This window comes from Arvicanthis niloticus, chromosome 14 (assembly GCF_011762505.2).
Source record: "Arvicanthis niloticus isolate mArvNil1 chromosome 14, mArvNil1.pat.X, whole genome shotgun sequence".
In the NCBI taxonomy this organism is placed as follows: Eukaryota; Metazoa; Chordata; class Mammalia; order Rodentia; family Muridae; genus Arvicanthis; species Arvicanthis niloticus.
In genome coordinates, this window is record NC_047671.1 from 43,643,723 (window position 1) to 43,658,675 (window position 14,953).

The following is a 14,953-nucleotide window of genomic DNA, read 5'->3' on the forward strand; positions in this document are numbered from 1 at the left end:
TAAAGAGCAAGCAAAAGCTTTGGTTCTAGATTGACCTGTGACATACATTCCTTTTCTGGCACCTACTATACACCTCGAGGAAAATTTATTAAATAGTCTTCATATTTATTGGAAGAAAGATCTTGGTATATAACATAGACAAGGTCTCAGATTCATGATCAATCTGCCTCATTATCCTGAGTTCTAAGCCCCCAGTGTACATTATAACACCTAGCCATGTTACTAACCAGTGAATTTCTGAGTCACATTCAGGTATCTTATGCTACTTTATTGACTTGCATCATAAATGATTGTGCGTGTTTTTTTCCTCTCTTTTTCATTTTGTCTCTCAGTTTGTTTAGACTTGATCACACGAAGTGATCTTTCCTGGCTTTTTATGAATTATCTATAAACACAACATCTTAGTTATCATAAATGTCACTTAAAATATTGAAAAATGAATGTTCTATCGACTTATCTTCAAAATTACACTCTTGATATTAATATTTATTTTTCTGAACTATCAATAAATTTCTCACCTTTGAAAAGTAGAATGAGGCATGTGTGTCATGAACATGTTTCTAATGAATAGTACACGGATTATGTGAGTCACTGTGATCATCTTTCCCCAGTACATTAATATATGACTTGCTCCTAGTAGACTGCAGACGACTCCCAAGATAAATGACTTATACCTTCACTTTTATTTATGCTACATTCTTATTCATCAAGCTTAACTTTCAGTGCTGTTTCTTCTGAGAATATTATTTGTATTGGCTCAAGAAGTATTAAATACTAAAATGGTATGTATATATACGTGTGTATACACACACACATACACACACACATATATATATTATATATATACTGTTCAATATATTTGTGTACATATACATGTCTGTATGTGATTCTTTGAGAATTGTGTGGTCTTTCTTTTTTTTTATTTTTTTATATTTTAGTTACATTTCAGATGCCATCCTCTTTCCCCAATTCCCCTCCCTAGAAAACCCCTATCCCATGCCCCTTTTTCCTTTTTGCTTTTATACATTTTTAAAATGTTAATCAAAGGCTTTATAAGTTTGGTAATGCTCAATCAGAAGTGTAACCAAATACCCAACCTAGATATATAAACTATCTTTGACTGGTGGAGACACGTGAACATCTGCCTCCATGACCCCCTCTCTTTCTCTCTCTTTCTCTCATCACCTAGCTTCTCCTCTCCTTCATCTTCTCCTCTCCTTACGCCATCTCTTCCTCTTGGTATTCCTTTCCCTTTAGCTCCTCCTACATATGTGGTCTTTCATAGGAGGCATTTGACCTGTTGGAACCACAACTTATAAAAAACTAACTCTCTTCTCTTACCAGTAATCAATTACCAATAGCTACTTGCCAACCTTGCCCTCATGTTAAGATTATGTCTAATTTGAATTTGCACAAGTGTTGTGTCTATTGCTACATATGCATTCCTATGTGCAATTTCTCAGTTGGGGCCAGAAATTACTGTTTCATTGTGGTCATCCACTGCTCCTGGCTCTTCCTGCCAGCTCTTCCATTTTATTTCTGAAGCCTTTAGATAAGTAGTGTGAGACAGATTTCCCATGCAGGAATGAGCATTCCATGGTCTATTATTGTTTGCACCTTGACCGGGTGTGGGGCTGTGTGTTAATCTACATTTACTCTAAAAAAGGAAGCTTCTCCGATGAGGTTTGAGAGATGCTCTAATTTAGATGTATAGTGATGTTAAGATAAAAAGTGAAACAAATGCTGGTGTGGATGTAAGGAAAGAGAACACTTATTAATAACTAGTAAAATTATAAACTCATGCAGCAACTGAGGAAATCAGTTTGGTGGTTTCATAAAAAGTAGAAATAGATCTATCACATGATGCAGCTATACTATTCCCCAGCATATACTCAAAAGGCTCTCTTGTCCTGCTGTGGAGGCACTTCCTCATGCACAGTCAATGTTGCTCTATTTAAAATAGCTTAGATGCCTATGAATAAATGAGCAGATGAAAAATTTTTGGTACATTTACAAAATAGAATATTATTAAACTATTACAGAAAACAAAATCATTAAATTCACAGCTAAATGGGTAGAGCTAGAAAGACTTATTCTGAGTTAGGTAACCTAAATTCAGAAATAAAAATGTATGTTTTCTCTCATATATGGATGTTATCTTTGAATATGTAGATACATGTGTTTCATCTGGAATATCCACAGAGGTTAGGAAACTAGTAAAAGGCCATAATGGCAAGATTCAAGGGAAGAAAGATAGAACAAAGGGATATAAAGTAATAGTGGATAATGAACAGGATATAGAATTGGAGATGGGAGGACAGAGTGCAGGACAGAAAGCAGAGAGGAATAAATAACACTGAGAACCTTCTGAAACAGCCATATTAAAAAAGTCTATGCAGAAATGTCCTAAACTATAAAGCCCATACATATACAAAATGAGTCAAACTAGAATTACTCAAAAATAGAGCAACAATGTTACATCTAGACACCACAGACTCACAGAAAGTAAGCCCAATGCTAGCAATTGGTGACCTCTACTGGAGTTGTTGGCCAGTGAGGCCCCATAGATCCCCAAATATTGTTGGCTCTTGCCATTGCTCAGGATGACTCTCTAGAACTGATGGTAAGACTCTACTGTTGAAAATATCACAAACTTGAGTTATAGATCATGGCTTCATTGCTGCTGTCTAGTTTTCATAGTGCTGGATTGTGCTAATCACACTTTCAGGAGAGAAAAAGGAATCATCATTTAGTTCCATCTGTAAACACTGTGAGCTGCAATAATGACTGCCCTGGCAAGATACATCCACTGATGTAACTGATGCATGGATGTCAAAAGACTTGAAAATCTTTTGATTGGATGTGAAGCCCTCTCCTCAAGACAAAACCCACCCCTGGCACCATCATAGGGACCAAGATCCTATTGTTAGTTTGGTCATGTGCCAAGGGTTAAATCAACTGCCTATGATATTATTTACTTTAATCAGTATGTGCCTAAATTCTGCATACCTAACAAACTGATGTCTGTATTACAATACTTTCCTTAAAACATTTGTTTTCAGACATAAATATTCTAAGATGTAACATTGGCTTAATATATTTTATTTTGCCTAAAACATGGTTTTAAATGTTTTCAAGATGGTTGATGCCTTGGGCCAGATATGATAGTATATGCTTTTAATCCCAGCACTTGGGAAGCAGAAGCAAGCAAATATCTGGGAATCTGATCCAGATTGGTTTACATAGTATGTTCCAAGATAGTCAAGGCTACAAAGTAAGAATGTGTTTAAAACTTTAGACCATGACTTAAAATATACAATATGAAAAAATCTAGAACTAAAACAAGCAGTTGATGTCTTTCTGCTGGAGGTGGGCTTTAAAGTTTCCTCTTTCCACTGTAGGGCATTTCATCTAAGGTTCTTCCCTTTGAGTCCTGAGAGTCTCCCATCTCCCAGGTCTCTGGTACATTCTGGAGGGTTCCCCACTACCTACCTTCCGAAGTTGCCTGTTTCCATTCTTCCTGTTGGCCTTCAGGGCTTCAGTCCTGTTTGCCATACCCAATAACTGATCATGTTCCCCTCTTCCCCTCCCTATCCCCTTTCCACCCAGGTTCCTCCTTCCCTCCCCACTCCTGTGATTGCATCAAGTGAAGTATGGGGTTGCCATCCCACAGTCAAAAACTCTGACCCAGAATTGTTTCTGTCTGAAATAACTGCAGAGACCAAAGTGGAGAAGAGTCTAAGGAAAAGGATGTCCAGTGACAGGCCCAAATTGGGATCCAGCTCAAGGGGAAGCCCCAAGGCCTGACACTATTACTGAGGCTACAGTGTGCACACAAAAAGAGGCCTATCACGACTGCCCTCTGAAAGACCTATCAAGCAGCTGAAAAAATCAGATGCAGGTATTTAGACCCAACCAATGGACAGAAGCTGCTGACTCCTGTGGTTTAATTAGGGAAAAGCTGGAAGAAGCTGAGGAGGAGGGCAACCCTGTAGGAGGAACAGCAGTCTCAACTAAAATGGACCCCCGAGATCTCTCAAACACTGGACCACCAACCAGGCAGCATACACTAGCTGATATGAGCCCCCATCCCCAACACATATTCAGCAGAGGACTGTTCTAGACTCAGTCAGAGAAGATGCACCCAACCCTCAAGTGACTAGAGACAGGAAGTGGGGAGTGCTGGTGCAGTGGGGGTTGGGAGGTGGGAGCATTCTTATAGAGATGAGGTGTGTGTGTGTGTGTGTGTGTGTGTGTGTGTGTGTAGATATGAGATTTGGAACAGTCAGAGTTGGACCATGAGGAGGATGAAATCTGGACTTTAAAAAAGATTAAAAACAAAGAAATAAACAAACAAACATCAAAATAAACACAAAAAAAGGAAAGAAAATTAAACAGCCAAACAAACAAAATCCAAGCATTCCTGAAAGTATTGGAGTCTTTAACTGCTACAGCAAAAGTCATCTCATTGTCAGGGGACTCTGCAACATCTAAATCTTATGTTCTTATGTTCTGCTTGCTTGCCTTATTTGTTAAAGGTTGCAGAAAGAGATTAAATTTGACATTTTCTCCCTAATTTCCACTGATTCCCATTCACGGATATATAGGCAACCAAAGTCAAAACTGAAGGTCAGCTTTTGGCAATTTCCACACTGTCAAATTATAATTCTCTGTGTCTAATTCACGAACTTGCAGCATTCGTTTCCATTCCTCCCTCATCGATGATCCATTCTGTTCTATTTCATAAAATCAAGGTGGCATGTATTTCATTATATTGCTTTAGCCTCAGTAGAAATCATATTACATCATTCAGGTTTTTTATGTAAGATTTCTAGAAATTACCCAATGCCATGAACCTCAGTATACTAACAGAAAAAAAAAATTCTATTGCATCCGACCATTCTTGTTTCAATCAGTTTTATGTTTTAATTTTGGCTTTATGTTTGCTCTTGAATTTATAATTTATATAATTGAGACAGAGTTTTACTTTAGACTCATACCATCTAACTCGGCTTTATTTTATTCTATCTATTATTTTTCTGTTTGTGGTGTTAGGAATAAAACTTAGTATCTTCTGCACATCAGGTAAGCACTCTCATCACTAAAGTACATCTTCTGCCTTTTTAGAATTTATGTTTTGTTTCATAGAAATCATTATCATTTTGGTGTACTGGGGGGTTAGATCTAAGGCTTGAATAGGTTAAACATGTGCTCTAGTACCATGCCAAACCTCATGAGATTTACTTACTTATTTACTTACTTATTTTCTTATTTTGACATGTTAGCTATTGAAGCCAGAACTTGTACATGCTATGCAGATACCCTACTTTTAGAAGTTTAACTATATAATTTTACATATGTTGTTTTATAACAAATGATTTTATATGTCTGATTCTTAAATTCAAGTATTTCAGTTGGCATTAATTCAGAATATATTTGAAAATATTTTGTTAGTATAGGCTTAGGAACATTATAAAGGAATTCCACAATTATTAGATGTATTTAAAAAAAACTGTAATCCTGAGAGGCTCTGCCAACCCCTGAATAATACAGATGCAGATACTCACAGGCAACCATTAGAATTAGCATGGCAACCCCAATGGAAGAGTTAGTGAAAGGAATAAAGAAGCTGAAAAGGATTGCGATTCCATAAGAAGCACAACAATATCAACTAACTGGACCCTTCAAAGCTCCCAGGGACTAAACCACCAACCAAAGAGTATACATGGAGCAATCCATGGTTCCAACTACATACGTAGCAGAGGATGGCCTTATCTGGCATCAATAGGAGGAGAGGCGCTTGGTTCTGTGGTGCCTTGATGCCCCAGCATAGGGGGATTAGTAGAGGGGTAAGGCCAGAATGTGTGTGTGTGGGTGGAGGAGTACCCTCTTAGAGGCAAAGGGGAGGGTGGATGGAATGTAGGGTTTGAGAAGGGAACACTGGGAAGGGGGACAATATTTGAAATGTAAATAAAATAAAATAAAATAAAATAAAACAATAATCCAAAGTAAAATTTTCTTTTTTTTTAATGAGGTAACTACACTGGTAGACTTTTATAATATAATAGTTACATAATGGGCTTGACCATCTGTAATGAATTAGATAATGATTCCCATGATCTAATTGTCAATGAATGAAGATAGATGAGGTGATTACAGTAACTGATATGAACATTGGGTGAATTGCTCTATTCATTACTGGAGTAATGAATGAAACCTGGAGGGACAAACTTCTGAGGCAAGCAACTCTTTCATAACTGACCTTAGTGAATACAAAATGCAGGCTTTAAAATCTGAGGGCATATCTCTACCTATTCTCCTTTTATGGCCTTTTTCTTTTAAGTTGTTTTTGTTTTCTATTTTGGGCAGTCTCAGTCCACAGAGGTCTTTTGGACTTGACATAGTTTTGATGGTTGCATAAAAATTACCAACAAATTTATTCTAGAGAGTGGAGACACTGGCACCCACAAAGCTACTAAAAGAGTCTGGATGAATGTCTGGAAGCACACACAAAAGGTTGGAAAATAAGATCTCACATAGATCTTTACATAACCAGGCTCATGGCAGATTTAGTTGTGTTAGCTAAAGCACAGAAGGAATCCAAGCGTTCATCAATGGATGAAAAAGTAAGATGTCCTGCATATATGACGCCCTCCGCACACACAAGATGTATGTGAACAAGAGACATAAAAATGGCATGATATGATTCCACTTTTAAGAAGTATGGATACTATTCAAAAAGCGCTTTTGCAGAAAGTATGAGTAATTTGCTGGCCTTGAAGAATGAATGACATGACTTACTGTTTAATGGGTGTAGAATTTCAACTGTGGAAGTAGAATCTTCCAAGAGACAGGTTGAAGCAATGGTTACTCCCACCAGAAATATCTGTAATGACAATGAACTATTAAAGTATACACTTAAAATGGTTAAGATGGTGTATTACATGTGACAAATATTTTTGTACAGGTTTTTAAAAGTATTGGGAGATAGAGGTAATGTTCAAGAGGAGGCTCTACTGTCATGATCATTCACCTCTCAGTTTGTAGAACTTTCATTACTGGGATTTACAGATGCTAGCTCTGAATTACTGTGACACTATTTATTGACTACAACATGTTTGGTAGCTTCATTTACAAAACAAGATCATGATGATCTTGACAGTAAATTATGGATTTACATTATTTTTCTTTTAAATTCCACCAATTCACCAAGGTAAGTTCATGATCATCAATGTTGCTGAAGCAGACATTCAGTCTTCTAATATGTGTTCATTTATTAATCTTTTGATGAACATTATTTAAAGCACTCCTTAATTTTATATGCTGTTCTTTGAAGGCTATGTGGTTTTATACATCAGTCTAGGGTCTGTTCTTCAGTGTCCTCAAACCAATTTGCACATGTCTTGGATGTTCTCCTAATACATTGAGTTATCCTATTCTCAAGAATCTTATATTAGCAAATCAAGAATGGTTAATATACACATATATAAAGTGATATATTTTAGAAAATATAGCTTTAACGATGTGATGTAAACATAAAAAACTGGATTTTTTTCTAAAAGTTGTGTCGATAGATGAGGTACCATCAACAAATTAGTAAAATACACAGTTGCAGAATTATCATACTTGAAAGATATCAGGGTTCTGTGGAAAAATGAGACCAAGGTAAGTGGTGACAATGGGTGACACTGAGGAGGAGGGCAAGCATGTAGGTGCAGTACTAAGCTAGAACCATGAAGAGTTATGCAGATACATGAAGACTCATGGTTACAAGGACACCACGTAGTTCAGTGGAAACACAAAATACTTGGTAACAATGATTGTAAAATAAGTTGAAACCAGCCAGGACCAAATAGATTTAGCATGCCATGCATCATTCCTAGAGTGGATACTGGCCTCTTGAGAGACATCTTGCTTTCTGATTGCACTGGGAACTCTTGCTGGCATTTTGACCTATTGTCCTGAGTTGTAACACTGAATCAGCCTTTGGAAAGTATGATGAGAATAAATGAGTAAATTTCACATAGGTAACAATGGGGGTAAAGACAACAGCCCATTTAAGTGGCTGGCTTTGCCCAGTCCCTTTGAAGCTTAATTATAACCATCAGAGGAAGCCTCTTAAATGCTTGCTAAGACACAGCAATGTGAGGGAACTTTTGCCAAAGGTTTTAAAATTCTATGGGAAGCAATACTTCCCAAGTCAGGTGATTTAGTTCAAACTACTCATTATGAGGTTTGCCTTTTCTTCAGAAATAATAATATAAAAGATACTGTAAGAATTTTTATATGCAAGATTTAAAAAATCCCATTAAGTTTTCACACAAATGTTGTCTGAAGCCTATCAACAGTGGTCCACCCAAGCTCCCCCAGGAATGATTGATGAGAATACCTCTTTACATTTTAGCAAAGCACAGTGAAGCTGATGAACTTCAGCATGAGAGTCACAGGTTCTCTGACCCTGCACACTTTGAACCCAACCTCGGCTCTTGTTTGCCTCCAAACACAGTAAATAAGGATTTTTCTCATCACCAACTTTTGCCCATTTATTATTTTGCTCATCTAAAGTACATTTTTACAATGTCTAACAGTGAGATTCTGACTCAGTTTCCTGAGTATTCTAAAGCAATGAATGTTGTAAAATGAGTCCTACAATTAACCACGGGAGGAGAGGAATCAACAAACTTTTTTGACTTAAAACATGTTACATGTCAGAGCAGATGGAAGTTCTTAGAGCTTCAGGCAATCAATGGCTGCTAAAAGAGTGAGAATCATGTCCCTCCACCACCAGGAATGAGCTCCCTTCCTGGTTATCCAGCTCCTAGTAGTCAGCCCTAAACACAGGTATACATGAGCAACATGAAATGGACTCAGTAGATTTTACATATATACATTTATGTATATGAATGTTCACGTGTGTGTGTAAATTCATGTTTTCATGTATATGCAAATAATAAAATATAACATAAATATACATAAATTATACCTAAAGCCAAGATCACAAATTTGAGAGAGAGCAGAAGGCATGGGAGGAATTTGAACAGGAAGGAAATAAATTTGAAATGGTGTTAAGTACAATATTCATGTAGGAAATTCTCAAGAAACAAAAATATTAAATAAAAATATAAAAAGTAATTTAGAGTTGGCTTTCAAGTCAGTATTAGCAAGCACAACTAAACTGTGGGCAGAGCTAGAAAGGTCTTAAGAAAACCTTTAGTAGAAAGCATAGCAGTTTCAGTGTGATTACTGGTGAGAAATTAAATTAAAAGGATGACAATAGTCCAGGAATCTAGAGGGGAAAAGTGCTTTATTCCAAATTAATGGATGAAACTTTTGACAGCACTAACATTCTTCCATAATTTGGAAAAAAACATTAATGTCCACTGAAATGGCAGATACTGGTGGGACATTTCTTTGTGAAATATTGAAAGTATCACCTGATTGTATCATAATCAGACTCTAGAGGAGTGGTTCTGAATCTTCCTAATCCTGTTATCCTTTACTACAGTTCCTTACGCTGTGGTGACCCCCCCAACCACACAATTATTTTTTTGCAACTTCATAACTGTAATTTTGCAACTGTTATAAATTTGGTAAGCAGTATATCTGATATGTGAGCCCCAAAGTGGTCTTTACCCACAGTGTCTTGAGAGCTGTTGCTCTAGAAGAAATATGGAGGACCTGTACTTCTGGGGTTGAAAGCTTAGTCATTTCACAACCTTGGTTAGACCCATACCAAAATTAGGTTGCGGTCAGGAAATATATCAAAGAAAAAATCCATGCACAGATTTACTGTCTTCTTTTAAACTTTAGATAGATTTAATATGATACCTAAAAGACTTGTAGGACTACACAGAAAAGCATCTAAGAATTCTGATTATGCCTTGTATGCACTTTCTATCTTAAGTACTGGACATTTATACCATGACACCTGCTTGTGTTTTATTCTTTAAAATAATAAAAAAAAATTCATGTAAGCTACTCAACAAGCCAGGAAGAAATAGTGAAATGGAGTCTGTATAAAAGTATGATTTTAGTAATATTATTGTGATAAAATTGATCTGTGGCAATATATGCATAATTCAAATATGCAATTTGAAAAGTTCAAAACTTTGTATACCCATTAAAGCAACAGCAATGAATTAACATGTCCATTGTCTTAAAAGTTTCTTTTTATGCTCTGTAAGCTGCACCCAACCATTAATTTACTTTATATGACTAAAAGTTTGAGCTTTTAAGAACTTTGCCTCTTTGTAAGTTGGCCTCGCCTCTATACATGAGCGTGTCCTTTGAAAACTGAATCTGTTGTGATAGTAATTTTGAATGTTAAATTATGGGAAGTGTTTATAACATGGCATCTCATTTTACATGTGAGAAAAAAACTGAAACTCAGAAGAATAAATGAATTCTCAATAGCTGTGCAGTGGTGGATTTAAGGAGCTGGAACACGATTCTGGTTTCCTGTTAGTTAGTAGAATCACATAAGATATAATCTTGGTCAACTTCTTTCAGTTAGGAAAATAATTTTGAGAGTCATTCATGTAAATTTCAGGGACTTTTCATACATGTATACTCTCTAGATGAAGCATCTATTCAAAACTGTTGAACATTTATGGTCACTTGACAGTTTTTTTCTGAACTTTTGAGAGACTTAGTATAAGCCAAATGGAAGTTCTGTTTTATATTTGTACTAAAATGTCATAGTTTTAAGTTTTAGTTGTGAATTTAAACTCATTGTTTAAACCTATATGAATATATTTTTTCCGACATTTACTGAAGATTGACTTTACTTCTCTGAATTACTTTTGCAAAGAGATATCTTTATGTGCATAGACCTATTATTAGACTGTCTCTTTCATCTACTTATTCATCTTTATTCTAGATCCACACCCTCTCATTTACTATGGACTTGCATTTATAAACATTGACAATTTAAAACTTTCTTCTTTTATCAGTGTTGCTTAGACTATTGTAGAACCTTTATATTCCATTATGACTGTTTCAACAGATTGTCAGTTTCTAAAAACAACAGTTCTGAGATATCGCTTCAGAGAGCACTAAATGCCTGCAGCAAATTAAAAAAAAAAAGATATATTGGCAATAATAAATACTCTTACACACAAATAAAACATTCTCATTTAATGATATCACTAACCTCACCAAAACTTTTTAATTATAAGATAGGAACAGTTTTCAACAGATATGTCCCTGGCATTTTATATTTTTAATGTTTTCAAAAATGTTAATATTTTACATAGACTGCTGATCATTTGGTATTACTGAATAGAAATTTAACTTTATTTGAGAAGAGAATAAATGGTGCATCCAATGGTTTGGAAAAGAAAGGGATAAGTAATAAAAATGAAAAATTAAACAAACTACACCTAAGTGAATAGGTGCAGTCAAAATGGAGGAGTTGTCCTCAGTGACTAACCTCACAGCCTGGTGAACATAATACATAATCAGATATTTTATATTTCAAATTTACTAGAAAAGTAGCTTATAAATGTTTAAGCATGAGAAAATACAATCATCTCTTCCTAAGGCCCAGGGAACATTGTAGAAGAGGATTAGATAGATGGTAAGAGCCAAAGGACCAGGGAGTGTGCCAGGAGATAATGCCTTCCGTGTATTGTTAAGAGCTGTGCCTTAACAATATTACTGCCTAGCCAAGACCTGCTAATGACAACAGAGGCTGACAAACCAATATAAATGATGACAATCTCATGTGGCCTCCCTGTCAATGAAGAGCTGTAGGCAATTAATGGTTCCTTAGTGATACAGAATCAGAATTCTCCAGGGACAAGACCTTGATAGACAATCTAATTTCAGGTCATCAACCTTAAACACACAGTACCTACACTAAGTAGATTCAGTATGTGTGTGCATGCATGTGTGTGTGTGTGTGTGTGTGTGTGTGTGTGTGTGTTTGAAGAAGAGGTAAATAATTTCAGAAGTTGAGTGGCGTTAGGGAGGGAGAAGATGGAATGATGTAAACGTAATACTCATGTACAGAATTCTAAAAAATAAAACAACCAATCAAAACATACAAATCAACTAAGGATCAAAATCATGTCACTAAAAAGGGGAAAATAGGCCACATTTTAAGACTAGCATTGACCTAGTATCTAGGTTACTTCTCCTACTGAATCTCTGTCTTCAGTGTAAGCATGTTTTAGGCAAGCTTAGTTATGATTTTAAATACATGCTTTCTTAGTCCTTACATTAAACGCATAGCAGCTGATGACATAAAAGGTATCAACTGATTTTTTAAAAAGAAAATAAATATGTTAGGATACAGATCAACTTATTAATATAACAATTCCATAGCTCTGAAAGCAGGTATGCATTGCTTCTCAAAAAACCATATGCATTATCTGATAACCAAAATTAAAAGTTTAATACAAATACCCTTTATGTTGCATTTGTCATTGTAACTCTTGAGCTGGTTACCTTCACTTACCAACTTTCCTTTTTTTTTTTTCCAAGACAGGGTTTCTCTTTGTAGCCCTGGCTATCCTGGAACTCACTCCATAGACCAGGCTAGCCTTGAACTTAGAAATCCACCTGCCTCTGCCTCCCAAATGCTGGGATTAAAGGTATGCGCCACCACTGCCCGTCACCAACTTTCCTTTTAAAAATTGATTTCATCATGTTTCACAATAATAACTTCATACAGAATTCTTACTATCATTTTTCTTATAAGACATTTTTATTCTTTTCTTTTTTCTTTCTTGTTTTCCTGCTCTGTCTAGAGTTTTTAGTCCACTAATGAATGAAAAGATGTACAAAGTGCTTAATTTACTGCTTTAGTCATTCCTATTCATAGTTTATATCTTTGTCTTATTTCTGCCTGTTGAGACTAGAGGTTTGTCAATTTTACTAATATTAAATAACTTGCTTTTACTTAATTTTAACAATGTTTTCTAGTGATTTATTAGTTATTTTATTGTTTTTTCCTTTTGATGTTTATATTTTTCCTATGTTTATTTGGGCTTCATTTCCTTTTACTTTTTCAGCTTCTTAAAATAAAATTTATGGTCACTGGCTTGAGATTTTTCTTTCTTTATACTTTATTTAGGATATTTTCAGGAATAGTATTGTGTATTCTAGAATGGCCTCTAACTTTCTGAGGCTGGCCCTCAACTCCAGATTCTTCTGTCTTTAATGGTACAGTTGTGTTCCATAATGCCTAGTTGCACTTTATCTCTTTTTTTTTTTTTTTTTTTTTTTTTTTTTTTTTTTTTTTTTTTTTTTTTTTTAGAGAATCTCTTGCTATGTTGCTCAAGTTGGCTAGGAACTCATTATGTAGCATAAGGTACATGATCTTAACTTTAAGACAATCACTCCCAAGTGCTTGGGTTGTGGGTTTAAATCTACCAAGCCCAGCCAAGGAATCTTCTTCCTATTAACAAAAAGAAAAAATATATATTTGGTAGAAAGAAGAAAAGATTCTTCATAGTACCAATGTATAACTAGATGTGATGGTGGGAGTGAAAGAGTTAAAAATTTTTAAATCTTCCACAGATGGAGTTAAGAGTGCAGATCAGCTTGTTCTGCACTCTGGGTCCTAGGAAACTAGCTATCCACACGACAAAATATATAATATAAGAGTTCAGAGCTGGGAGTTCAGTTCAGCGTGCCCGTGCACCCTGGATACCAGGAACTGAACTGACCACAAGATAGGGTTTCGTGCCCGTGTACCCTGGATACCAGAAACAGAACTAACCACAAGACAAATTGGATAGGGTTTGATTCTTAACATGAACGTTTCTTGAACCTGTCATGGAAGCTGAACCCTGGATAGGGGCTTTCTATAGATACTTAATCATGATTTCCTCCCTCGTCTCCCAGGGTTGTGGTTCTTCCTTTAAAAGGTCTACCTCTTAAGTGGGGGTCATATTTCATTGCTTGCCTCTGAGTAGGACAGGCTAGAAGTGCGACCTCAACGCATTGAAATCAAATATACCTCTTGTTAATTGCATCAAGTTCGGTGTCTTGCAGTTATTGGGGTGGCTGTGAATTCCCGTGGGTCGAGAGGGAGTTTCTTTCTTCCTGGCAGGCCTTACAGGAGCATACTACTGAACTTTTATGATTTATTCTCATGTCTTATTTAAATAGTAAATGTGTTTGAGAATGAAGGCTGTAACTATTCTCAGATGAATCCAGCTCTCTAAGTAATGACTAGGCTCTCCATTTCCCTTGTCCAGTGGTATGTATTGTTTTACATTCAGTTTGTCTTTCTTTAATATTTTTAAAAATTGATAATAGAACTCTTAAGTTCTATTTAGTAGTTCTCATTTTCTTGTTCTGAGAGCGACTGTAATACTGTTTCTTGTACTGATTATCACTTAAAGGAATAGTCCATTTCTGTGGGGATTTTTTTTTAACAGCAATTTAGTACTCAGCTTCACAGCTTTGGATTCAGTATCTCAAACAGAAGTTTTATCTCAGTTTTCAGTCATCCCTTGGATCATGTTTGTCAACAGGAGGAGTTCTAGCACTTGCTTCTTGCCTCTTTGTAAGTTGGCCCTGCCTCTATACATGAGCGTGTCCTTTGAAAACTGAATCTGTTGTGATAGTAATTTTGAATGTTAAATTATGGGAAGTGTTTATAACATGGCATCTCATTTTACATGTGAGAAAAAAACTGAAACTCAGAAAAATAAATGAATTTTCAATAGCTGTGCAGTGGTAGATTTAAGGAGCTGGAACACGATTCTGGTTTCCTGTTGTACAACAATTGGCTCTTGAGCTTATGAGTTGCTTAAAAAATACACATAAAACACCTACTAGAATCAGTCCAAAGGTCACCAAGATGACAGAAGATCATCAAGAAGAGAATTTATATTCCTATGTGGAAGGCTTAGAATTAGTTACTTAATCAGTTTCAGATGTGTTATGGAGAGGGAGCACAAAATCTTCTCATACCCAGAATCATTTCTTCTCTTAATTC